At 55.6% G+C, this 24,156-nt stretch overlaps 6 non-coding genes and 3 pseudogenes across 6 annotated transcripts; all 9 read left to right on the top strand.

Moving 5' to 3' along the window:
* Window positions 1-800: 800 nt before the first annotated feature.
* On the top strand, window positions 801-919 carry LOC125974256 (5S ribosomal RNA). The gene has a single exon (XR_007483427.1). It is a non-coding gene; the product is annotated as a 5S ribosomal RNA (ribosomal RNA).
* Window positions 920-1,551: 632 nt separating this feature from the next.
* LOC125974371 (5S ribosomal RNA) lies at window positions 1,552-1,670 on the top strand (annotated as a pseudogene).
* A 1,227-nt stretch (window positions 1,671-2,897) lies between these two features.
* On the top strand, window positions 2,898-3,016 carry LOC125974262 (5S ribosomal RNA). The gene has a single exon (XR_007483433.1). It is a non-coding gene; the product is annotated as a 5S ribosomal RNA (ribosomal RNA).
* A 9,743-nt stretch (window positions 3,017-12,759) lies between these two features.
* On the top strand, window positions 12,760-12,878 carry LOC125974255 (5S ribosomal RNA). Its single transcript, XR_007483426.1, has one exon. It is a non-coding gene; the product is annotated as a 5S ribosomal RNA (ribosomal RNA).
* A 632-nt stretch (window positions 12,879-13,510) lies between these two features.
* LOC125974370 (5S ribosomal RNA) lies at window positions 13,511-13,629 on the top strand (annotated as a pseudogene).
* Window positions 13,630-14,856: 1,227 nt separating this feature from the next.
* Window positions 14,857-14,975, top strand: LOC125974261 (5S ribosomal RNA). Its single transcript, XR_007483432.1, has one exon. It is a non-coding gene; the product is annotated as a 5S ribosomal RNA (ribosomal RNA).
* Window positions 14,976-19,703: 4,728 nt separating this feature from the next.
* LOC125974439 (5S ribosomal RNA) lies at window positions 19,704-19,822 on the top strand. The gene has a single exon (XR_007483556.1). It is a non-coding gene; the product is annotated as a 5S ribosomal RNA (ribosomal RNA).
* A 632-nt stretch (window positions 19,823-20,454) lies between these two features.
* Window positions 20,455-20,573, top strand: LOC125974369 (5S ribosomal RNA; annotated as a pseudogene).
* Window positions 20,574-21,800: 1,227 nt separating this feature from the next.
* LOC125974260 (5S ribosomal RNA) lies at window positions 21,801-21,919 on the top strand. Its single transcript, XR_007483431.1, has one exon. It is a non-coding gene; the product is annotated as a 5S ribosomal RNA (ribosomal RNA).
* Window positions 21,920-24,156: the final 2,237 nt, after the last annotated feature.

Genomic DNA, 24,156 nt, shown 5'->3' with positions numbered 1-24,156 from the left:
CGGGTGCGCGAGCTCGCCGGCCGCTGGAAGTCGAATGAGGCGCCGCGACCACCTCCGCGGTGCTTATAAACAGCCGATCCGCTCGGCGGGGGCTATTTTCGGCCACTTGGCTCGTGCGCACGGCCTCCCGGATGTGCCGGGCGGGTGCGCGAGCTCGCCGGCCGCTGGAAGTCGAATGAGGCGCCGCGATCTCCTCCGCGGTGCTTATAAAGTGCCGATCCGCTCGGCTTGGAGCTATTTCCGGCCTCCCGTTGGTGCCGGGCGGCGTGCGCGAGCTCGCCGGCCGCGATCTCCTCCGCGGTGCTTATAAACAGCAGCATGCGCACGGCCTCCCAGAATTTGAACACATTTCGTCAATAAATTTCGCATATTGAATTTTGAAGTTTAATATAATGCAACAATTGAGCTCGACTTATACAAAGGATATATCATAAAATCGTAAATTTCCGTCGAATTTTAGGGGGTCGACTTATACACCGAGTCGACCTGTACACCGGCAAATACGGTAAATACGATTAAATAAAATGATACGACTGGCATAAAAACAAATATAAACCACATAAAAATAAAAGTCACCATTACGTTGAATTATTGGGAGCACCGAGCTTGTTTCTCTGAAACGAGCCGGTCCCATCCAGGCGTAATCGGAGACAATGAAACCCGAAGTGGTTAAGGTTTGTCTTTTAATGCAGGATGCTTGGTCTCCATGTGCCGAAGCAGTTTTGAAGGCTTCATTGGCTCGCTCGCTAGTTTCAGGGGCGATTGTGTCTATAAAATGCAAAATGTTGGGTCACCTCACGGTTTACGGCCATACTACCCTGAGAACGCCCGATCTCGTCCGATCTCGGAAGCTAAGCAGGGTCGGGCCTGGTTAGTACTTGGATGGGAGACCGCCTGGGAATACCAGGTGCTTTAAGCTTTTTCTTTTTCTTATGTGCACTTCAATCGTTTAAGAAGCTATTTTTTACAACACCCATCACGAATGGCATCCGGAAACAGCAAGCCTAATTTAAACTCCGACATTGAAACTATAACACGAGTTTGAAAGCTATATTATGTGGTGACATCCACAGCATTGTAGTTAAATTTTTTACCGCTAGAGAGCAGACTATGTACAGTGAGCATGGCTCCCTGTGAACTCAAAGCAGCAGGCTTGACTTGTAAAAGAACCCAACACAGCACTTCCATGAAGTGTTTTTAAACTTTTCAAGGCATTTATTTTGATTCAGCAAAATGCAGGTCGCAACGGCAAATTCGTGCTACCGCATAAAAAGCTGTCAATAACTTTTCATGATAGCCATGTTTCCAGAAAACACCAAAAGCCTTGGAAGAAAGCCTGTTTCGGCCCTGGTTGTAAAAAAAACAAAAAAAAAAAACAAAAGGGAAGGGTGACCGTCCGGGAATACCAGGTGCTGAAAGCCTTTTTTTTTTTTTTTTCCCACGTCAATTGTGAAAGGAAACTTTTACCACAGCCATCAAGTCCCGCCGCTGCTTGGCATGGTTTCAGGGGCGATTGTGTCTATAAAATGAAAAATTCTGATCGGTCTCACGGCTTACGGCAATACTACCCTGAGAGCGCCCGCTCTCGTCCGACCTCGGAGGCTAAGCAGGGTCGGGCCTGGTTAGTACTTGGATGGGAGACCGCCTGGGAATACCAGTTACCGTAAGCTTTTTTTTTTTTTTTTTTTTTTCTTATGTGCACTTCAATCGTTTAAGCCAAGAACTTTTTACAGCACCCATCACGAATGGCATTCGGAAACTGCAAGCCTAGTTTGAACTCCGACACTGAAACTACAACACGAGTTTAAAACCTACATTGTGTGGCGACAGCCATAGCATTGCAGTTCACGTTTTTACCGCTAGAGGACAGACTATGTACAGTGAATAAAGAGCATGGCTCCCTGTGAACTCAAAGCAGCAGTCTTTACTTGTAAAAGAACCCAGCACAACACATTGCGCTTCCATGTAGTGTTTTTACCTTTTTCATGACATTTATTTTGATACAGCCAAATGCAGGTTTTGTGCACTTCACTTTTCCGTTGGGCATTCGCGTAGAACCCTATTCCAGTTACGGCCAGATTCTTTTAGACTAGTGGTCCCCAAACTTTCTTGCGCCACGGACCGGCTACGCGTCAGAAATATTTTTGCGGACCTGCCTTTATATATATAAATAAACAATAAATCTATATAGGCGGCTCGGTGGCGCACTGGGTAGCACGTCCGCCTCACAGTTAGGAGGGTGCGGGTTCGATTCCACCTCCGGCCCTCCCTGTGTGGAGTTTGCATGTTCTCCCCGGGCCCGCGTGGGTTTTCTCCGGGCACTCCGGTTTCCTCCCACATTCCAAAAACATGCTTGGTAGGCCGATTGAAGACTCCAAATTGTCCCTAGGTGTGAGTGTGAGTGCGATTGGTTGTCTGTCTCTGTGTGCCCTGCGATTGGCTGGCAACCAGTTCAGGGTGTCCCCCGCCTACTGCCCGATGAGGGCTGGGATAGGCTCCAGCACGCCCGCGACCCCCGTGGGGACTAAGCGGTTCAGAAAATGGATGGATGGATGGATGGATAAATCTATATAAATAAATACTACATTTATAATAAATATATATAAATAGGATTAAATAAAAGGATACGACTGGCATAAAAACAAATATAAACCACATAAAAATAAAAGTCACCATTACGTTGAATTATTTGGAGCACCGAGCTTGTTTCTCAGAAACGAGCCGGTCCCATCCAGGCGTAATCGGAGACAATGAAACCCAAAGTGGTTAAGGTTTGTCTTTTAATGCAGGATGCTTGGTCTCCATGTGCCGAAGCAGTTTTGAAGGCTTCATTGGCTTGCTCGCTAGTTTCAGGGGCGATTGTGTCTATAAAATGCAAAATGTTGGGTCACCTCACGGCTTACGGCCATACTACCCTGAGAACGCCTGATCTCGTCTGATCTCGGAAGCTAAGCAGGGTCGGGCCTGGTCAGTACTTGGATGGGAGACTGCCTGGGAATACCAGGTGCTGTAAGCTTTTTCTTTTTCTTATGTGCACTTCAAGCTCTTTTTTTTTTTTTTCTTATGTGCACTTCAATCGTTTAAGCCAAGAACTTTTTACAGCACCCATCACGAATGGCATTCGGAAACTGCAAGCCTAGTTTGAACTCCGACACTGAAACTACAACACGAGTTAAAAACCTCTATGTACAGTGAATAAAGAGCATGGCTCCCTGTGAACTCAAAGCAGCAGTCTTTACTTGTAAAAGAACCCAGCACAACACATTGCGCTTCCATGTAGTGTTTTTACCTTTTTCATGACATTTATTTTGATACAGCCAAATGCAGGTTTTGTGCACTTCACTTTTCCGTTGGGCATTCGCGTAGAACCCTATTCCAGTTACGGCCAGATTCTTTTAGACTAGTGGTCCCCAACCTTTCTTGCGCCACGGACCGGCTACGCGTCAGAAATATTTTTGCGGACCTGCCTTTATATATATAAATAAACAATAAATCTATATAAATAAATACTACATTTATAATAAGTATATATACCGTATTTGCCGGTGTATTGGTCGACCTTTTTCGATCCAAAATCGACCGAAAAAAATCGACCTCGACTTATACACCGAGTCATAAAATTTAACTTCGTATTCATCGCTTCAAATGTGATGGTAACCAAGGCCGTTTCTCATGCATCTCATTGTGCGTTGCACTTAGAAAATTTGAACCGGGCGGCGTGCGCGAGTGCGCGGCCCGCTGGAAGTCGAATGAGGCGCCGCGACCACCTCCGCGGTGCTTATAAACAGCCGATCCGCTCGGCGGGGGCTATTTTCGGCCACTTGGCTCGTGCGCACGGCCTCCCGGATGTGCCGGGCGGGTGCGCGAGCTCGCCGGCCGCTGGAAGTCGAATGAGGCGCCGCGACCACCTCCGCGGTGCTTATAAACAGCCGATCCGCTCGGCGGGGGCTATTTTCGGCCACTTGGCTCGTGCGCACGGCCTCCCGGATGTGCCGGGCGGGTGCGCGAGCTCGCCGGCCGCTGGAAGTCGAATGAGGCGCCGCGACCACCTCCGCGGTGCTTATAAACAGCCGATCCGCTCGGCGGGGGCTATTTTCGGCCACTTGGCTCGTGCGCACGGCCTCCCGGATGTGCCGGGCGGGTGCGCGAGCTCGCCGGCCGCTGGAAGTCGAATGAGGCGCCGCGACCACCACCGCGGTGCTTATAAACAGCCGATCCGCTCGGCGGGGGCTATTTTCGGCCACTTGGCTCGTGCGCACGGCCTCCCGGATGTGCCGGGCGGGTGCGCGAGCTCGCCGGCCGCTGGAAGTCGAATGAGGCGCCGCGACCACCTCCGCGGTGCTTATAAACAGCCGATTCGCTCGGCGGGGGCTATTTTCGGCCACTTGGCTCGTGCGCACGGCCTCCCGGATGTGCCGGGCGGGTGCGCGATCTCGCCGGCCGCTGGAAGTCGAATGAGGCGCCGCGACCACCTCCGCGGTGCTTATAAACAGCCGATCCGCTTGGCGGGGGCTATTTTCGGCCACTTGGCTCGTGCGCACGGCCTCCCGGATGTGCCGGGCGGGTGCGCGAGCTCGCCGGCCGCTGGAAGTCGAATGAGGCGCCGCGACCACCTCCGCGGTGCTTATAAACTGCCGATCCGCTCGGCGGGGGCTATTTTCGGCCACTTGGCTCGTGCGCACGGCCTCCCGGATGTGCCGGGCGGGTGCGCGAGCTCGCCGGCCGCTTGAAGTCGAATGAGGCGCCGCGACCACCTCCGCGGTGCTTATAAACAGCCGATCCGCTCGGCGGGGGCTATTTTCGGCCACTTGGCTCGTGCGCACGGCCTCCCGGATGTGCCGGGCGGGTGCGCGAGCTCGCCGCCCGCCGGAAGTCGAATGAGGCGCCGCGACCACCTCCGCGGTGCTTATAAACAGCCGATCCGCTCGGCGGGTGCTATTTTCGGCCACTTGGCTCGTGCGCACGGCCTCCCGGATGTGCCGGGCGGGTGCGCGAGCTCGCCGGCCGCTGGAATTCGAATGAGGCGCCGCGACCACCTCCGCGGTGCTTATAAACGGCCGATCCGCTCGGCGGGGGCTATTTTCGGCCACTTGGCTCGTGCGCACGGCCTCCCGGATGTGCCGGGCGGGTGCGCGAGCTCGCCGGGCGCTGGAAGTCGAATGAGGCGCCGCGACCACCTCCGCGGTGCTTATAAACAGCCGATCCGCTCGGCGGGGGCTATTTTCGGCCACTTGGCTCGTGCGCACGGCCTCCCGGATGTGCCGGGCGGGTGCGCGAGCTCGCCGGCCGCTGGAAGTCGAATGAGGCGCCGCGACCACCTCCGCGGTGCTTATAAACAGCCGATCCGCTCGGCGGGGGCTATTTTCGGCCACTTGGCTCGTGCGCACGGCCTCCCGGATGTGCCGGGCGGGTGCGCGAGCTCGCCGGCCGCTGGAAGTCGAATGAGGCGCCGCGACCACCTCCGCGGTGCTTATAAACAGCCGATCCGCTCGGCGGGGGCTATTTTCGGCCACTTGGCTCGTGCGCACGGCCTCCCGGATGTGCCGGGCGGGTGCGCGAGCTCGCCGGCCGCTGGAAGTCGAATGAGGCGCCGCGACCACCTCCGCGGTGCTTATAAACAGCCGATCCGCTCGGCGGGGGCTATTTTCGGCCACTTGGCTCGTGCGCACGGCCTCCCGGATGTGCCGGGCGGGTGCGCGAGCTCGCTGGCCGCTGGAAGTCGAATGAGGCGCCGCGACCACCTCCGCGCTGCTTATAAACAGCCGATCCGCTCGGCGGGGGCTATTTTCGGCCACTTGGCTCGTGCGCACGGCCTCCCGGATGTGCCGGGCGGGTGCGCGAGCTCGCCGGCCGCTGGAAGTCGAATGAGGCGCCGCGACCACCTCCGCGGTGCTTATAAACAGCCGATCCGCTCGGCGGGGGCTATTTTCGGCCACTTGGCTCGTGCGCACGGCCTCCCGGATGTGCCGGGCGGGTGCGCGAGCTCGCCGGCCGCTGGAAGTCGAATGAGGCGTCGCGACCACCTCCGCGGTGCTTATAAACAGCCGATCCGCTCGGCGGGGGCTATTTTCGGCCACTTGGCTCGTGCGCACGGCCTCCCGGATGTGCCGGGCGGGTGCGCGAGCTCGCCGGCCGCTGGAAGTCGAATGAGGCTGTCAGGCAGGGGACAAGGCGAAGGACTCGGATGCAGAGTCGGATCTATCTGGGATTTATTCCAGCAAGCACTCAGAGCAAAAGTACAAAACAAAGCGCCTCTTGCGAGGGAAAACACGGGGCAAAAAGTACAAACAAAAGGCGTCGCACTGTGGCGAGTCGAAAGGCTAAAAGTACAAATCAAAACGCCTCTTTCGAGGGAAAACGTGTAGCAAAAGGTACCAACAAAAGGAGTCGCACTGGAACGAGACAAAAAGGCGCTGGAGACCCAGGCACAACCAAAAGCGTCGCTCGGCGGCGAGACAAAAAGGAGAGTTCTTTCAGAGAGTTCGGACATCAAGGAATCGCTGGTGGTCGGGACGAGGCTAGACACACTGGCACAAGACAAGGGGAAGACACGGACTAAATACACACAAACGGGCGGGGACACAGGTGATGACAATTAGTCTCGATTACGCGGGTGCACACAATCGGGATCAGGGAAGACAAGACAACCAACACCGAGGAAGGAAACACGAACTGAAACGGAAGGAATGACAAAATAAAACCGGAAGTAAAGTTACGACAATTGACGAGACAAAAAACTGAAAAAATAAACGCGACCGCATGACAGAACCCCCCCCCTAGGGCCGGATCCCAGACGGCCCAGGAGCCCCAGGGTGAGCCGCATAGAAGTCCTCAAAAAGTCCCGGGTCCAAAATATAACTAGGCGGCACCCATTGCCGCTCCTCCGGTCCATAACCCTCCCAGTCCACCAGGTACTGCCAGCCCCGGCCTCTTCTGCGCACATCCAATAGTTCTTTGACGGTGTAGGCCGTCCCACCGTCCACAGTCCGCGGAGGCGGAGGGGGCGCCGGATCCGGCACCAACGGGCTGTCCACCACCGGCTTGACCTTCCCCACGTGAAAGGTGGGGTGGACTGCAAGGGACCTGGGCAAGCGTAGACGCACCGCGGCCGGGTGCACGACCTTGGCGATGGGGAACGGACCCACGAAGCGAGGCGCCAGTTTCCTGGAGTCCCCCCGGTGGGGAAGATCCTTGGTGGATAGCCAGACACGTTGACCTCTCTGGTACACGGGCGCCGGACGTCTCCTCCGGTCAGCCATCCGCTTTACCCGGTCCCCCTGTCGGACCAGCGTGGCCCGAGCCGCCGACCAGACGCGATGACAGCGGCGCACCAAGGCGTGGGCCGAAGACACCGTCACCTCCGGCTCACTGTCAGGGAAGACAGGGGGCTGGTAGCCAAACACACACTTGAAGGGGGACATACCTGTAGCCGTGGTGGGCAGGGAGTTGTGGGCATACTCCACCCAGGAGAGGTTCTTGCTCCACGAGGAGGGGTTCTGGGAGACCAGGCAGCGGAGACTTGTCTCCAACTGTTGATTAATACGTTCAGTCTGTCCGTTTGCCTCCGGGTGATAGCCTGACGTGAGACTCACGGTTGCCCCTATGAGCTTGCAAAACTCCCGCCAAAACCTGGATACGAATTGGGGCCCTCTATCGGAAACTATGTCTTTCGGGAACCCATGAACCCGGAATATGTGGTCCATCATCACGGTGGCGGTTCGTTTAGCGGACGGGAGCTTGGGCAAGGCGATAAAATGAGCCATCTTTGAAAATCTATCCACCACTGTGAGTATGGTGGTTCGCCCATGCGAGGTCGGAAGCCCCGTGACGAAGTCCATAGATATCTCCGCCCACGGGCGCGAAGGAATGGGTAGGGGATGCAGCAACCCCATGCGGGCGCCGTGGGCGTTCTTATTCCGGGCGCAGACGGGACAGGCGGCAACGTATTCCTTGACGTCTGCCCTCATGGAGGGCCACCAGAATCGCTGCTGGATTACGAACAGCGTTCGGCGCATGCCCGGATGGCAGGAGAGTCTGGAGGTGTGAGCCCAATGGATGACTTGGGATCGTAATTGAGCAGGGACAAATAGTCGGTTCTCAGGGCAACCACTAGGGGGTGGTTCGTTACCATTGGCCTGCTGTACCCGGCCTTCGATAGGCCAGGTCACGGCTCTAACCAGGCAATGAGAAGGCAGGATAGTCTCAGGCTTCTTAATTTCTGGGTCCGAGTTGAAAACACGGGAGAGGGCGTCAGGCTTGGTGTTCTTGGTTCCCGGTCTGTAGGACAAAGTAAAGTTAAAACGATTGAAAAAAAGTGACCAGCGGGCTTGGCGTGAATTCAGTCTCTTAGCTGACTTAATGTATTCTAAATTTTTATGGTCTGTCCAGACCAAAAAAGGCTGCTGTGCTCCCTCTAACCAATGTCTCCATTCTTCTAATGCCAGCTTGACTGCCAACAGTTCGCGATCCCCCACGTCATAATTCTGTTCGGCGGGCGTCAGCCGTCGAGACAGGAACGCGCACGGATGGAGCTTGTTGTCGCTCTTGGCCCTCTGCGAAAGGATGGCACCTACTCCTTGATTGGAGGCGTCCACCTCCACCACAAACTGCCGCGACGGATCAGGGAGCGTGAGGATGGGAGCGGTGCTGAAACGGTTCTTTAGCTCCTGGAAGGCCGCCTCCGCCTCTGCTGACCAGCGGAAGGGGACTTTAGGAGACGTGAGCGCGTGCAAGGGAGCCGCTGTGGCACTGAAGCCCTTAATGAATCGCCGATAAAAATTGGCAAAGCCCAGGAATTGTTGCACCTTCTTACGTGAGTCAGGGGTAGGCCATTCCGTTACCGCGCTTACTTTCGCCGGGTCCATCTCTACTTTGCCCGGGGCTACGATGAAGCCGAGAAAAGAAACGGTGCTCTTGTGAAATTCACTTTTCTCGGCCTTTACGTATAGTTGGTGTTCCAGGAGTCGTTGCAACACCGTCTCGACGTGAACCCTATGGGTCTTCAGATCTGGGGAGTAAATCAAAATATCGTCCAAATATACGTACACAAACCGGTCCAAACAGTCTCTCAAAACATCGTTTATCATGGCCTGAAACACAGCGGGAGCATTGGTGAGGCCAAATGGCATGACGCGGTATTCAAAATGTCCTCGATGCGTGTTGAACCCTGTCTTCCATTCGTCCCCTTCCCGGATGCGCACCAGATGGTAGGCGTTGCGCAGATCTAACTTGGTGAACACCCGGGCTTGCTGTAATTGGTCGAACACGGTCGACATCAGTGGGAGCGGATACCGATTCTTGATGGTGATCTGATTGAGGGGACTATAATCAATGCAGGGACGTAGGGTGCCGTCCTTCTTGCCCACGAAAAAGAACCCCGCCCCCGCAGGCGACGACGACGGTCGAATCAGCCCTGCTTGCAAGGAGGAGTCTATATATTCATTCAAGGCTTGCTTCTCAGGTCCCGAGAGAGAATACAGCCTCCCCTTGGGTATCGTTGATCCCGGCAGCAGGTCAATGGCGCAATCATACGGACGGTGGGGAGGCAGAGAGGTAGCCTTGGCCTTGCTGAATACCTCGGCCCATTGGTGGTAACACGCAGGGACCCCGGTTAAGTCTGGGGTTGGCGCGTCTGGAGCGGAAGGCACAGGGCGCGGGTTAGACTTGATACAGGAATCATGACAGTCGGACCCCCATCCCGTTATTTCCCCTGATTCCCAGTCTATAGCGGGGTTGTGGCGTTGAAGCCATGGATACCCGAGAACGAGAGGGTTCATTGGTGAGGTCACGACATGTAGACGTATGTTCTCCTGGTGGAGGCCAATTGACAACGAGACTGGTTCGGTTATGTGAGTTATCTCAAAGAGTGCCTGTCCATTGAGTGCCTTAGCTTTCACGGGAGTGTTCAGTAGCTCAGTCTTTACCCCGCACCGGCGAGCAAATGCCCAGTCTATCAAGCTTTCGTCTGCTCCTGAGTCTATTAATACTTCGAGTTCTATCTCTCTTCCCGACTGGGTGATCCTGCCCTTGGGAAGCACTCGCCCCGAGGACAGAGCCGCCGAGAAGGCGCTTACCTTCAGGGTCCTCCTCACTGGACAGGAGAGAAGGAGGTGTCCGAGCTCGCCGCAGTAGTAGCATCTTCCCTCTCGGCGCCGCCGTAACTTCTCCTCCTCTGTTAACTTGGCTCTGCCCAACTGCATCGGTTCTGGCTCCTGGCGCTGCCGATCCCCGTACGGCCTGGAGTGGTGAGCGTCAGGGCCGGCTACTGGAACGAAGGCGGGAGCGTTGCTGCGTCGGTGCTTTCTCCACTCTTGCAGCCGGTTGTCAGTGCGGATAGCCAGAGCGATGAGGGCGTCGAGGTCGGTGGGAAGATCTAAGGGGATTAGCTGATCTTGGATGGGTCCTGACAGACCCCGGAGGAAGATGTCATATAGTGCCGCCGCATTCCACCCGCTCGCCGCGGCCAGCGTGCGGAACCGGATGGCGTAGTCTCCGACGGTGTCTTGTCCCTGGTCTATCTGACAGAGTTGGCGAGCCTTGTCTCGGTCAGCGGAAATGGGATCGAACACCGTTCGCAGGGCCTGGATGAAAGCGGGGAGAGAGTGACAGGAGATGGAATCCCTGGCCCATTCCGCGGTGGCCCATGTGCGGGCCCTTCCCGTCAGGTAGGATACCATGTAGGCCACCTTGGAGCGCTCGGTGGGGAATTCTGCTGGGGAACTCTCAAAGTTCATCTCGCATTCTGTAATAAAAGCCCGGCTAAGGCCGGGTTCTCCGGAGTAGCGCTCTGGAGGAGCCAGTCTGGCACTGCCAGTCATGGGACCTCTTGCAAGGGAAGGAACGGGGGAAGCGACGGGTGTACTGGAGGTCGCTGCTGGTCCCGCGTTCAAGAGCGAGAGCACTTCCTGCATTTGCTGACCCAGCTTTGCTACTTGGGTGGCGACCGCTCCTCTGAAATTTTCTTGATTCCTAGCGAGTCCTCGGATCTCTTCTCCCAAGTCGCCCACCTCCCTCTGGTGCTGGGCGAGCAGTGAGGCATGGGAGCGCACTGTGGCGCACAGGTGCTCCGACTCTGCCGAGTCCATGTCTGGCCAGTGTGTACTGTCAGGCAGGGGACAAGGCGAAGGACTCGGATGCAGAGTCGGATCTATCTGGGATTTATTCCAGCAAGCACTCAGAGCAAAAGTACAAAACAAAGCGCCTCTTGCGAGGGAAAACACGGGGCAAAAAGTACAAACAAAAGGCGTCGCACTGTGGCGAGTCGAAAGGCTAAAAGTACAAATCAAAACGCCTCTTTCGAGGGAAAACGTGTAGCAAAAGGTACCAACAAAAGGAGTCGCACTGGAACGAGACAAAAAGGCGCTGGAGACCCAGGCACAACCAAAAGCGTCGCTCGGCGGCGAGACAAAAAGGAGAGTTCTTTCAGAGAGTTCGGACATCAAGGAATCGCTGGTGGTCGGGACGAGGCTAGACACACTGGCACAAGACAAGGGGAAGACACGGACTAAATACACACAAACGGGCGGGGACACAGGTGATGACAATTAGTCTCGATTACGCGGGTGCACACAATCGGGATCAGGGAAGACAAGACAACCAACACCGAGGAAGGAAACACGAACTGAAACGGAAGGAATGACAAAATAAAACCGGAAGTAAAGTTACGACAATTGACGAGACAAAAAACTGAAAAAATAAACGCGACCGCATGACAGAGGCGCCGCGACCACCTCCGCGGTGCTTATAAACAGCCGATCCGCTCGGCGGGGGCTATTTTCGGCCACTTGGCTCGTGCGCACGGCCTCCCGGATGTGCCGGGCGGGTGCGCGAGCTCGCCGGCCGCTGGAAGTCGAATGAGGCGCCGCGACCACCTCCGCGGTGCTTATAAACAGCCGATCCGCTCGGCGGGGGCTATTTTCGGCCACTTGGCTCGTGCGCACGGCCTCCCGGATGTGCCGGGCGGGTGCGCGAGCTCGCCGGCCGCTGGAAGTCGAATGAGGCGCCGCGACCACCTCCGCGGTGCTTATAAACAGCCGATCCGCTCGGCGGGGGCTATTTTCGGCCACTTGGCTCGTGCGCACGGCCTCCCGGATGTGCCGGGCGGGTGCGCGAGCTCGCCGGCCGCTGGAAGTCGAATGAGGCGCCGCGATCTCCTCCGCGGTGCTTATAAAGTGCCGATCCGCTCGGCTTGGAGCTATTTCCGGCCTCCCGTTGGTGCCGGGCGGCGTGCGCGAGCTCGCCGGCCGCGATCTCCTCCGCGGTGCTTATAAACAGCAGCATGCGCACGGCCTCCCAGAATTTGAACACATTTCGTCAATAAATTTCGCATATTGAATTTTGAAGTTTAATATAATGCAACAATTGAGCTCGACTTATACAAAGGATATATCATAAAATCGTAAATTTCCGTCGAATTTTAGGGGGTCGACTTATACACCGAGTCGACCTGTACACCGGCAAATACGGTAAATACGATTAAATAAAATGATACGACTGGCATAAAAACAAATATAAACCACATAAAAATAAAAGTCACCATTACGTTGAATTATTGGGAGCACCGAGCTTGTTTCTCTGAAACGAGCCGGTCCCATCCAGGCGTAATCGGAGACAATGAAACCCGAAGTGGTTAAGGTTTGTCTTTTAATGCAGGATGCTTGGTCTCCATGTGCCGAAGCAGTTTTGAAGGCTTCATTGGCTCGCTCGCTAGTTTCAGGGGCGATTGTGTCTATAAAATGCAAAATGTTGGGTCACCTCACGGTTTACGGCCATACTACCCTGAGAACGCCCGATCTCGTCCGATCTCGGAAGCTAAGCAGGGTCGGGCCTGGTTAGTACTTGGATGGGAGACCGCCTGGGAATACCAGGTGCTTTAAGCTTTTTCTTTTTCTTATGTGCACTTCAATCGTTTAAGAAGCTATTTTTTACAACACCCATCACGAATGGCATCCGGAAACAGCAAGCCTAATTTAAACTCCGACATTGAAACTATAACACGAGTTTGAAAGCTATATTATGTGGTGACATCCACAGCATTGTAGTTAAATTTTTTACCGCTAGAGAGCAGACTATGTACAGTGAGCATGGCTCCCTGTGAACTCAAAGCAGCAGGCTTGACTTGTAAAAGAACCCAACACAGCACTTCCATGAAGTGTTTTTAAACTTTTCAAGGCATTTATTTTGATTCAGCAAAATGCAGGTCGCAACGGCAAATTCGTGCTACCGCATAAAAAGCTGTCAATAACTTTTCATGATAGCCATGTTTCCAGAAAACACCAAAAGCCTTGGAAGAAAGCCTGTTTCGGCCCTGGTTGTAAAAAAAACAAAAAAAAAAAACAAAAGGGAAGGGTGACCGTCCGGGAATACCAGGTGCTGAAAGCCTTTTTTTTTTTTTTTTCCCACGTCAATTGTGAAAGGAAACTTTTACCACAGCCATCAAGTCCCGCCGCTGCTTGGCATGGTTTCAGGGGCGATTGTGTCTATAAAATGAAAAATTCTGATCGGTCTCACGGCTTACGGCAATACTACCCTGAGAGCGCCCGCTCTCGTCCGACCTCGGAGGCTAAGCAGGGTCGGGCCTGGTTAGTACTTGGATGGGAGACCGCCTGGGAATACCAGTTACCGTAAGCTTTTTTTTTTTTTTTTTTTTTTCTTATGTGCACTTCAATCGTTTAAGCCAAGAACTTTTTACAGCACCCATCACGAATGGCATTCGGAAACTGCAAGCCTAGTTTGAACTCCGACACTGAAACTACAACACGAGTTTAAAACCTACATTGTGTGGCGACAGCCATAGCATTGCAGTTCACGTTTTTACCGCTAGAGGACAGACTATGTACAGTGAATAAAGAGCATGGCTCCCTGTGAACTCAAAGCAGCAGTCTTTACTTGTAAAAGAACCCAGCACAACACATTGCGCTTCCATGTAGTGTTTTTACCTTTTTCATGACATTTATTTTGATACAGCCAAATGCAGGTTTTGTGCACTTCACTTTTCCGTTGGGCATTCGCGTAGAACCCTATTCCAGTTACGGCCAGATTCTTTTAGACTAGTGGTCCCCAAACTTTCTTGCGCCACGGACCGGCTACGCGTCAGAAATATTTTTGCGGACCTGCCTTTATATATATAAATAAACAATAAATCTATATAGGCGGCTCGGTGGCGCACTGGGTAGCACGTCCGCCTCACAGTTAGGAGGGTGCGGGTTCGATTCCACCTCCGGCCCTCCCTGTGTGGAGTTTGCATGTTCTCCCCGGGCCCGCGTGGGTTTTCTCCGGGCACTCCGGTTTCCTCCCACATTCCAAAAACATGCTTGGTAGGCCGATTGAAGACTCCAAATTGTCCCTAGGTGTGAGTGTGAGTGCGATTGGTTGTCTGTCTCTGTGTGCCCTGCGATTGGCTGGCAACCAGTTCAGGGTGTCCCCCGCCTACTGCCCGATGAGGGCTGGGATAGGCTCCAGCACGCCCGCGACCCCCGTGGGGACTAAGCGGTTCAGAAAATGGATGGATGGATGGATGGATAAATCTATATAAATAAATACTACATTTATAATAAATATATATAAATAGGATTAAATAAAAGGATACGACTGGCATAAAAACAAATATAAACCACATAAAAATAAAAGTCACCATTACGTTGAATTATTTGGAGCACCGAGCTTGTTTCTCAGAAACGAGCCGGTCCCATCCAGGCGTAATCGGAGACAATGAAACCCAAAGTGGTTAAGGTTTGTCTTTTAATGCAGGATGCTTGGTCTCCATGTGCCGAAGCAGTTTTGAAGGCTTCATTGGCTTGCTCGCTAGTTTCAGGGGCGATTGTGTCTATAAAATGCAAAATGTTGGGTCACCTCACGGCTTACGGCCATACTACCCTGAGAACGCCTGATCTCGTCTGATCTCGGAAGCTAAGCAGGGTCGGGCCTGGTCAGTACTTGGATGGGAGACTGCCTGGGAATACCAGGTGCTGTAAGCTTTTTCTTTTTCTTATGTGCACTTCAAGCTCTTTTTTTTTTTTTTCTTATGTGCACTTCAATCGTTTAAGCCAAGAACTTTTTACAGCACCCATCACGAATGGCATTCGGAAACTGCAAGCCTAGTTTGAACTCCGACACTGAAACTACAACACGAGTTAAAAACCTCTATGTACAGTGAATAAAGAGCATGGCTCCCTGTGAACTCAAAGCAGCAGTCTTTACTTGTAAAAGAACCCAGCACAACACATTGCGCTTCCATGTAGTGTTTTTACCTTTTTCATGACATTTATTTTGATACAGCCAAATGCAGGTTTTGTGCACTTCACTTTTCCGTTGGGCATTCGCGTAGAACCCTATTCCAGTTACGGCCAGATTCTTTTAGACTAGTGGTCCCCAACCTTTCTTGCGCCACGGACCGGCTACGCGTCAGAAATATTTTTGCGGACCTGCCTTTATATATATAAATAAACAATAAATCTATATAAATAAATACTACATTTATAATAAGTATATATACCGTATTTGCCGGTGTATTGGTCGACCTTTTTCGATCCAAAATCGACCGAAAAAAATCGACCTCGACTTATACACCGAGTCATAAAATTTAACTTCGTATTCATCGCTTCAAATGTGATGGTAACCAAGGCCGTTTCTCATGCATCTCATTGTGCGTTGCACTTAGAAAATTTGAACCGGGCGGCGTGCGCGAGTGCGCGGCCCGCTGGAAGTCGAATGAGGCGCCGCGACCACCTCCGCGGTGCTTATAAACAGCCGATCCGCTCGGCGGGGGCTATTTTCGGCCACTTGGCTCGTGCGCACGGCCTCCCGGATGTGCCGGGCGGGTGCGCGAGCTCGCCGGCCGCTGGAAGTCGAATGAGGCGCCGCGACCACCTCCGCGGTGCTTATAAACAGCCGATCCGCTCGGCGGGGGCTATTTTCGGCCACTTGGCTCGTGCGCACGGCCTCCCGGATGTGCCGGGCGGGTGCGCGAGCTCGCCGGCCGCTGGAAGTCGAATGAGGCGCCGCGACCACCTCCGCGGTGCTTATAAACAGCCGATCCGCTCGGCGGGGGCTATTTTCGGCCACTTGGCTCGTGCGCACGGCCTCCCGGATGTGCCGGGCGGGTGCGCGAGCTCGCCGGCCGCTGGAAGTCGAATGAGGCGCCGCGACCACCTCCGCGGTGCTTATAAACAGCCGATCCGCTCGGCGGGGGCTATTTTCGGCCACTTGGCTCGTGCGCACGGCCTCCCGGATGTGCCGGGCGGGTGCGCGAGCTCGCCGGCCGCTGGAAGTCGAATGAGGCGCCGCGACCACCTCCGCGGTGCTTATAAACAGCCGATCCGCTCGGCGGGGGCTATTTTCGGCCACTTGGCTCGTGCGCACGGCCTCCCGGATGTGCCGGGCGGGTGCGCGAGCTCGCCGACCGCTGTAAGTCGAATGAGGCGCCGCGACCACCTCCGCGGTGCTTATAAACAGCCGATCCGCTCGGCGGGGGCTATTTTCGGCCACTTGGCTCGTGCGCACGGCCTCCCGGATGTGCCGGGCGGGTGCGCGAGCTCGCCGGCCGCTGGAAGTCGAATGAGGCGCCGCGACCACCTCCGCGGTGCTTATAAACAGCCGATCCGCTCGGCGGGGGCTATTTTCGGCCACTTGGCTCGTGCGCACGGCCTCCCGGATGTGCCGGGCGGGTGCGCGAGCTCGCCGGAAGTCGAATGAGGCGCCGCGACCACCTCCGCGGTGCTTATAAACAGCCGATCCGCTCGGCGGGGGCTATTTTCGGCCACTTGGCTCGTGCGCACGGCCTCCCGGATGTGCCGGGCGGGTGCGCGAGCTCGCCGGCCGCTGGAAGTCGAATGAGGCGCCGCGACCACCTCCGCGGTGCTTATAAACAGCCGATCCGCTCGGCGGGGGCTATTTTCGGCCACTTGGCTCGTGCGCACGGCCTCCCGGATGTGCCGGGCGGGTGCGCGATCTCGCCGGCCGCTGGAAGTCGAATGAGGCGCCGCGACCACCTCCGCGGTGCTTATAAACCGCCGATCCGCTCGGCGGGGGCTATTTTCGGCCACTTGGCTCGTGCGCACGGCCTCCCGGATGTGCCGGGCGGGTGCGCGAGCTCGCCGGCCGCTGGAAGTCGAATGAGGCGCCGCGACCACCTCCGCGGTGCTTATAAACAGCCGATCCGCTCGGCGGGGGCTATTTTCGGCCACTTGGCTCGTGCGCACGGCCTCCCGGATGTGCCGGGCGGGTGCGCGAGCTCGCCGGCCGCTGGAAGTCGAATGAGGCGCCGCGACCACCTCCGCGGTGCTTATAAACAGCCGATCTGCTCGGCGGGGGCTATTTTCGGCCACTTGGCTCGTGCGCACGGCCTCCCGGATGTGCCGGGCGGGTGCGCGAGCTCGCCGGCCGCTGGAAGTCGAATGAGGCGCCGCGACCACCTCCGCGGTGCTTATAAACAGCCGATCCGCTCGGCGGGGGCTATTTTCGGCCACTTGGCTCGTGCGCACGGCCTCCCGGATGTGCCGGGCGGGTGCGCGAGCTCGCCGACCGCTGTAAGTCGAATGAGGCGCCGCGACCACCTCCGCGGTGCTTATAAACAGCCGATCCGCTCGGCGGGGGCTATTTTCGGCCACTTGGCTCGTGCGCACGGCCTCCCGGATGTGCCGGGCGGGTGCGCGAGCTCGCCGGCCGCTGGAAGTCGAATGAGGCGCCGCGACCACCTCCGCGGTGCTTATAAACAGCCGATCCGCTCGGCGGGGGCTATTTTCGGCCACTTGGCTCGTGCGCACGGCCTCCCGGATGTGCCGGGCGGGTGCGCGAGCTCGCCGGAAGTCGAATGAGGCGCCGCGACCACCTCCGCGGTGCTTATAAACAGCCGATCCGCTCGGCGGGGGCTATTTTCGGCCACTTGGCTCGTGCGCACGGCCTCCCGGATGTGCCGGGCGGGTGCGCGAGCTCGCCGGCCGCTGGAAGTCGAATGAGGCGCCGCGACCACCTCCGCGGTGCTTATAAACAGCCGATCCGCTCGGCGGGGGCTATTTTCGGCCACTTGGCTCGTGCGCACGGCCTCCCGGATGTGCCGGGCGGGTGCGCGAGCTCGCTGGCCGCTGGAAGTCGAATGAGGCGCCGCGACCACCTCCGCGCTGCTTATAAACAGCCGATCCGCTCGGCGGGGGCTATTTTCGGCCACTTGGCTCGTGCGCACGGCCTCCCGGATGTGCCGGGCGGGTGCGCGAGCTCGCCGGCCGCTGGAAGTCGAATGAGGCGCCGCGACCACCTCCGCGGTGCTTATAAACAGCCGATCCGCTCGGCGGGGGCTATTTTCGGCCACTTGGCTCGTGCGCACGGCCTCCCGGATGTGCCGGGCGGGTGCGCGAGCTCGCCGGCCGCTGGAAGTCGAATGAGGCGCCGCGACCACCTCCGCGGTGCTTATAAACAGCCGATCCGCTCGGCGGGGGCTATTTTCGGCCACTTGGCTCGTGCGCACGGCCTCCCGGATGTGCCGGGCGGGTGCGCGAGCTCGCCGGCCGCTGGAAGTCGAATGAGGCGTCGCGACCACCTCCGCGGTGCTTATAAACAGCCGATCCGCTCGGCGGGGGCTATTTTCGGCCACTTGGCTCGTGCGCACGGCCTCCCGGATGTGCCGGGCGGGTGCGCGAGCTCGCCGGCCGCTGGAAGTCGAATGAGGCGCCGCGACCACCTCCGCGGTGCTTATAAACAGCCGATCCGCTCGGCGGGGGCTATTTTCGGCCACTTGGCTCGTGCGCACGGCCTCCCGGAAGTGCCGGGCGGGTGCGCGAGCTCGCCGGCCGCTGGAAGTCGAATGAGGCGCCGCGACCACCTCCGCGGTGCTTATAAACAGCCGATCCGCTCGGCGGGGGCTATTTTCGGCCACTTGGCTCGTGCGCACGGCCTCCCGGATGTGCCGGGCGGGTGCGCGAGCTCGCCGGCCGCTGGAAGTCGAATGAGGCGCCGCGACCACCTCCGCGGTGCTTATAAACAGCCGATCCGCTCGGCGGGGGCTATTTTCGGCCACTTGGCTCGTGCGCACGGCCTCCCGGATGTGCCGGGCGGGTGCGCGAGCTCGCCGGCCGCTGGAAGTCGAATGAGGCGCCGCGATCTCCTCCGCGGTGCTTATAAAGTGCCGATCCGCTCGGCTTGGAGCTATTTCCGGCCTCCCGTTGGTGCCGGGCGGCGTGCGCGAGCTCGCCGGCCGCGATCTCCTCCGCGGTGCTTATAAACAGCAGCATGCGCACGGCCTCCCAGAATTTGAACACATTTCGTCAATAAATTTCGCATATTGAATTTTGAAGTTTAATATAATGCAACAATTGAGCTCGACTTATACAAAGGATATATCATAAAATCGTAAATTTCCGTCGAATTTTAGGGGGTCGACTTATACACCGAGTCGACCTGTACACCGGCAAATACGGTAAATACGATTAAATAAAATGATACGACTGGCATAAAAACAAATATAAACCACATAAAAATAAAAGTCACCATTACGTTGAATTATTGGGAGCACCGAGCTTGTTTCTCTGAAACGAGCCGGTCCCATCCAGGCGTAATCGGAGACAATGAAACCCGAAGTGGTTAAGGTTTGTCTTTTAATGCAGGATGCTTGGTCTCCATGTGCCGAAGCAGTTTTGAAGGCTTCATTGGCTCGCTCGCTAGTTTCAGGGGCGATTGTGTCTATAAAATGCAAAATGTTGGGTCACCTCACGGTTTACGGCCATACTACCCTGAGAACGCCCGATCTCGTCCGATCTCGGAAGCTAAGCAGGGTCGGGCCTGGTTAGTACTTGGATGGGAGACCGCCTGGGAATACCAGGTGCTGTAAGCTTTTTCTTTTTCTTATGTGCACTTCAATCGTTTAAGAAGCTATTTTTTACAACACCCATCACGAATGGCATCCGGAAACAGCAAGCCTAATTTAAACTCCGACATTGAAACTATAACACGAGTTTGAAAGCTATATTATGTGGTGACATCCACAGCATTGTAGTTAAATTTTTTACCGCTAGAGAGCAGACTATGTACAGTGAGCATGGCTCCCTGTGAACTCAAAGCAGCAGGCTTGACTTGTAAAAGAACCCAACACAGCACTTCCATGAAGTGTTTTTAAACTTTTCAAGGCATTTATTTTGATTCAGCAAAATGCAGGTCGCAACGGCAAATTCGTGCTACCGCATAAAAAGCTGTCAATAACTTTTCATGATAGCCATGTTTCCAGAAAACACCAAAAGCCTTGGAAGAAAGCCTGTTTCGGCCCTGGTTGTAAAAAAAACAAAAAAAAAAAACAAAAGGGAAGGGTGACCGTCCGGGAATACCAGGTGCTGAAAGCCTTTTTTTTTTTTTTTTCCCACGTCAATTGTGAAAGGAAACTTTTACCACAGCCATCAAGTCCCGCCGCTGCTTGGCATGGTTTCAGGGGCGATTGTGTCTATAAAATGAAAAATTCTGATCGGTCTCACGGCTTACGGCAATACTACCCTGAGAGCGCCCGCTCTCGTCCGACCTCGGAGGCTAAGCAGGGTCGGGCCTGGTTAGTACTTGGATGGGAGACCGCCTGGGAATACCAGTTACCGTAAGCTTTTTTTTTTTTTTTTTTTTTTCTTATGTGCACTTCAATCGTTTAAGCCAAGAACTTTTTACAGCACCCATCACGAATGGCATTCGGAAACTGCAAGCCTAGTTTGAACTCCGACACTGAAACTACAACACGAGTTTAAAACCTACATTGTGTGGCGACAGCCATAGCATTGCAGTTCACGTTTTTACCGCTAGAGGACAGACTATGTACAGTGAATAAAGAGCATGGCTCCCTGTGAACTCAAAGCAGCAGTCTTTACTTGTAAAAGAACCCAGCACAACACATTGCGCTTCCATGTAGTGTTTTTACCTTTTTCATGACATTTATTTTGATACAGCCAAATGCAGGTTTTGTGCACTTCACTTTTCCGTTGGGCATTCGCGTAGAACCCTATTCCAGTTACGGCCAGATTCTTTTAGACTAGTGGTCCCCAAACTTTCTTGCGCCACGGACCGGCTACGCGTCAGAAATATTTTTGCGGACCTGCCTTTATATATATAAATAAACAATAAATCTATATAGGCGGCTCGGTGGCGCACTGGGTAGCACGTCCGCCTCACAGTTAGGAGGGTGCGGGTTCGATTCCACCTCCGGCCCTCCCTGTGTGGAGTTTGCATGTTCTCCCCGGGCCCGCGTGGGTTTTCTCCGGGCACTCCGGTTTCCTCCCACATTCCAAAAACATGCTTGGTAGGCCGATTGAAGACTCCAAATTGTCCCTAGGTGTGAGTGTGAGTGCGATTGGTTGTCTGTCTCTGTGTGCCCTGCGATTGGCTGGCAACCAGTTCAGGGTGTCCCCCGCCTACTGCCCGATGAGGGCTGGGATAGGCTCCAGCACGCCCGCGACCCCCGTGGGGACTAAGCGGTTCAGAAAATGGATGGATGGATGGATGGATAAATCTATATAAATAAATACTACATTTATAATAAATATATATAAATAGGATTAAATAAAAGGATACGACTGGCATAAAAACAAATATAAACCACATAAAAATAAAAGTCACCATTACGTTGAATTATTTGGAGCACCGAGCTTGTTTCTCAGAAACGAGCCGGTCCCATCCAGGCGTAATCGGAGACAATGAAACCCAAAGTGGTTAAGGTTTGTCTTTTAATGCAGGATGCTTGGTCTCCATGTGCCGAAGCAGTTTTGAAGGCTTCATTGGCTTGCTCGCTAGTTTCAGGGGCGATTGTGTCTATAAAATGCAAAATGTTGGGTCACCTCACGGCTTACGGCCATACTACCCTGAGAACGCCTGATCTCGTCTGATCTCGGAAGCTAAGCAGGGTCGGGCCTGGTCAGTACTTGGATGGGAGACTGCCTGGGAATACCAGGTGCTGTAAGCTTTTTCTTTTTCTTATGTGCACTTCAAGCTCTTTTTTTTTTTTTTCTTATGTGCACTTCAATCGTTTAAGCCAAGAACTTTTTACAGCACCCATCACGAATGGCATTCGGAAACTGCAAGCCTAGTTTGAACTCCGACACTGAAACTACAACACGAGTTAAAAACCTCTATGTACAGTGAATAAAGAGCATGGCTCCCTGTGAACTCAAAGCAGCAGTCTTTACTTGTAAAAGAACCCAGCACAACACATTGCGCTTCCATGTAGTGTTTTTACCTTTTTCATGACATTTATTTTGATACAGCCAAATGCAGGTTTTGTGCACTTCACTTTTCCGTTGGGCATTCGCGTAGAACCCTATTCCAGTTACGGCCAGATTCTTTTAGACTAGTGGTCCCCAACCTTTCTTGCGCCACGGACCGGCTACGCGTCAGAAATATTTTTGCGGACCTGCCTTTATATATATAAATAAACAATAAATCTATATAAATAAATACTACATTTATAATAAGTATATATACCGTATTTGCCGGTGTATTGGTCGACCTTTTTCGATCCAAAATCGACCGAAAAAAATCGACCTCGACTTATACACCGAGTCATAAAATTTAACTTCGTATTCATCGCTTCAAATGTGATGGTAACCAAGGCCGTTTCTCATGCATCTCATTGTGCGTTGCACTTAGAAAATTTGAACCGGGCGGCGTGCGCGAGTGCGCGGCCCGCTGGAAGTCGAATGAGGCGCCGCGACCACCTCCGCGGTGCTTATAAACAGCCGATCCGCTCGGCGGGGGCTATTTTCGGCCACTTGGCTCGTGCGCACGGCCTCCCGGATGTGCCGGGCGGGTGCGCGAGCTCGCCGGCCGCTGGAAGTCGAATGAGGCGCCGCGACCACCTCCGCGGTGCTTATAAACAGCCGATCCGCTCGGCGGGGGCTATTTTCGGCCACTTGGCTCGTGCGCACGGCCTCCCGGATGTGCCGGGCGGGTGCGCGAGCTCGCCGGCCGCTGGAAGTCGAATGAGGCGCCGCGACCACCTCCGCGGTGCTTATAAACAGCCGATCCGCTCGGCGGGGGCTATTTTCGGCCACTTGGCTCGTGCGCACGGCCTCCCGGATGTGCCGGGCGGGTGCGCGAGCTCGCCGGCCGCTGGAAGTCGAATGAGGCGCCGCGACCACCTCCGCGGTGCTTATAAACAGCCGATCCGCTCGGCGGGGGCTATTTTCGGCCACTTGGCTCGTGCGCACGGCCTCCCGGATGTGCCGGGCGGGTGCGCGAGCTCGCCGGCCGCTGGAAGTCGAATGAGGCGCCGCGACCACCTCCGCGGTGCTTATAAACAGCCGATCCGCTCGGCGGGGGCTATTTTCGGCCACTTGGCTCGTGCGCACGGCCTCCCGGATGTGCCGGGCGGGTGCGCGAGCTCGCCGACCGCTGTAAGTCGAATGAGGCGCCGCGACCACCTCCGCGGTGCTTATAAACAGCCGATCCGCTCGGCGGGGGCTATTTTCGGCCACTTGGCTCGTGCGCACGGCCTCCCGGATGTGCCGGGCGGGTGCGCGAGCTCGCCGGCCGCTGGAAGTCGAATGAGGCGCCGCGACCACCTCCGCGGTGCTTATAAACAGCCGATCCGCTCGGCGGGGGCTATTTTCGGCCACTTGGCTCGTGCGCACGGCCTCCCGGATGTGCCGGGCGGGTGCGCGAGCTCGCCGGAAGTCGAATGAGGCGCCGCGACCACCTCCGCGGTGCTTATAAACAGCCGATCCGCTCGGCGGGGGCTATTTTCGGCCACTTGGCTCGTGCGCACGGCCTCCCGGATGTGCCGGGCGGGTGCGCGAGCTCGCCGGCCGCTGGAAGTCGAATGAGGCGCCGCGACCACCTCCGCGGTGCTTATAAACAGCCGATCCGCTCGGCGGGGGCTATTTTCGGCCACTTGGCTCGTGCGCACGGCCTCCCGGATGTGCCGGGCGGGTGCGCGATCTCGCCGGCCGCTGGAAGTCGAATGAGGCGCCGCGACCACCTCCGCGGTGCTTATAAACCGCCGATCCGCTCGGCGGGGGCTATTTTCGGCCACTTGGCTCGTGCGCACGGCCTCCCGGATGTGCCGGGCGGGTGCGCGAGCTCGCCGGCCGCTGGAAGTCGAATGAGGCGCCGCGACCACCTCCGCGGTGCTTATAAACAGCCGATCCGCTCGGCGGGGGCTATTTTCGGCCACTTGGCTCGTGCGCACGGCCTCCCGGATGT

Source organism: Syngnathus scovelli, chromosome 8 (assembly GCF_024217435.2).
Source record: "Syngnathus scovelli strain Florida chromosome 8, RoL_Ssco_1.2, whole genome shotgun sequence".
Taxonomy (NCBI): Eukaryota; Metazoa; Chordata; class Actinopteri; order Syngnathiformes; family Syngnathidae; genus Syngnathus; species Syngnathus scovelli.
The sequence above is the reverse complement of the archived record's forward strand: the minus strand, read 5'-3'. Positions and strand labels throughout refer to the sequence as shown.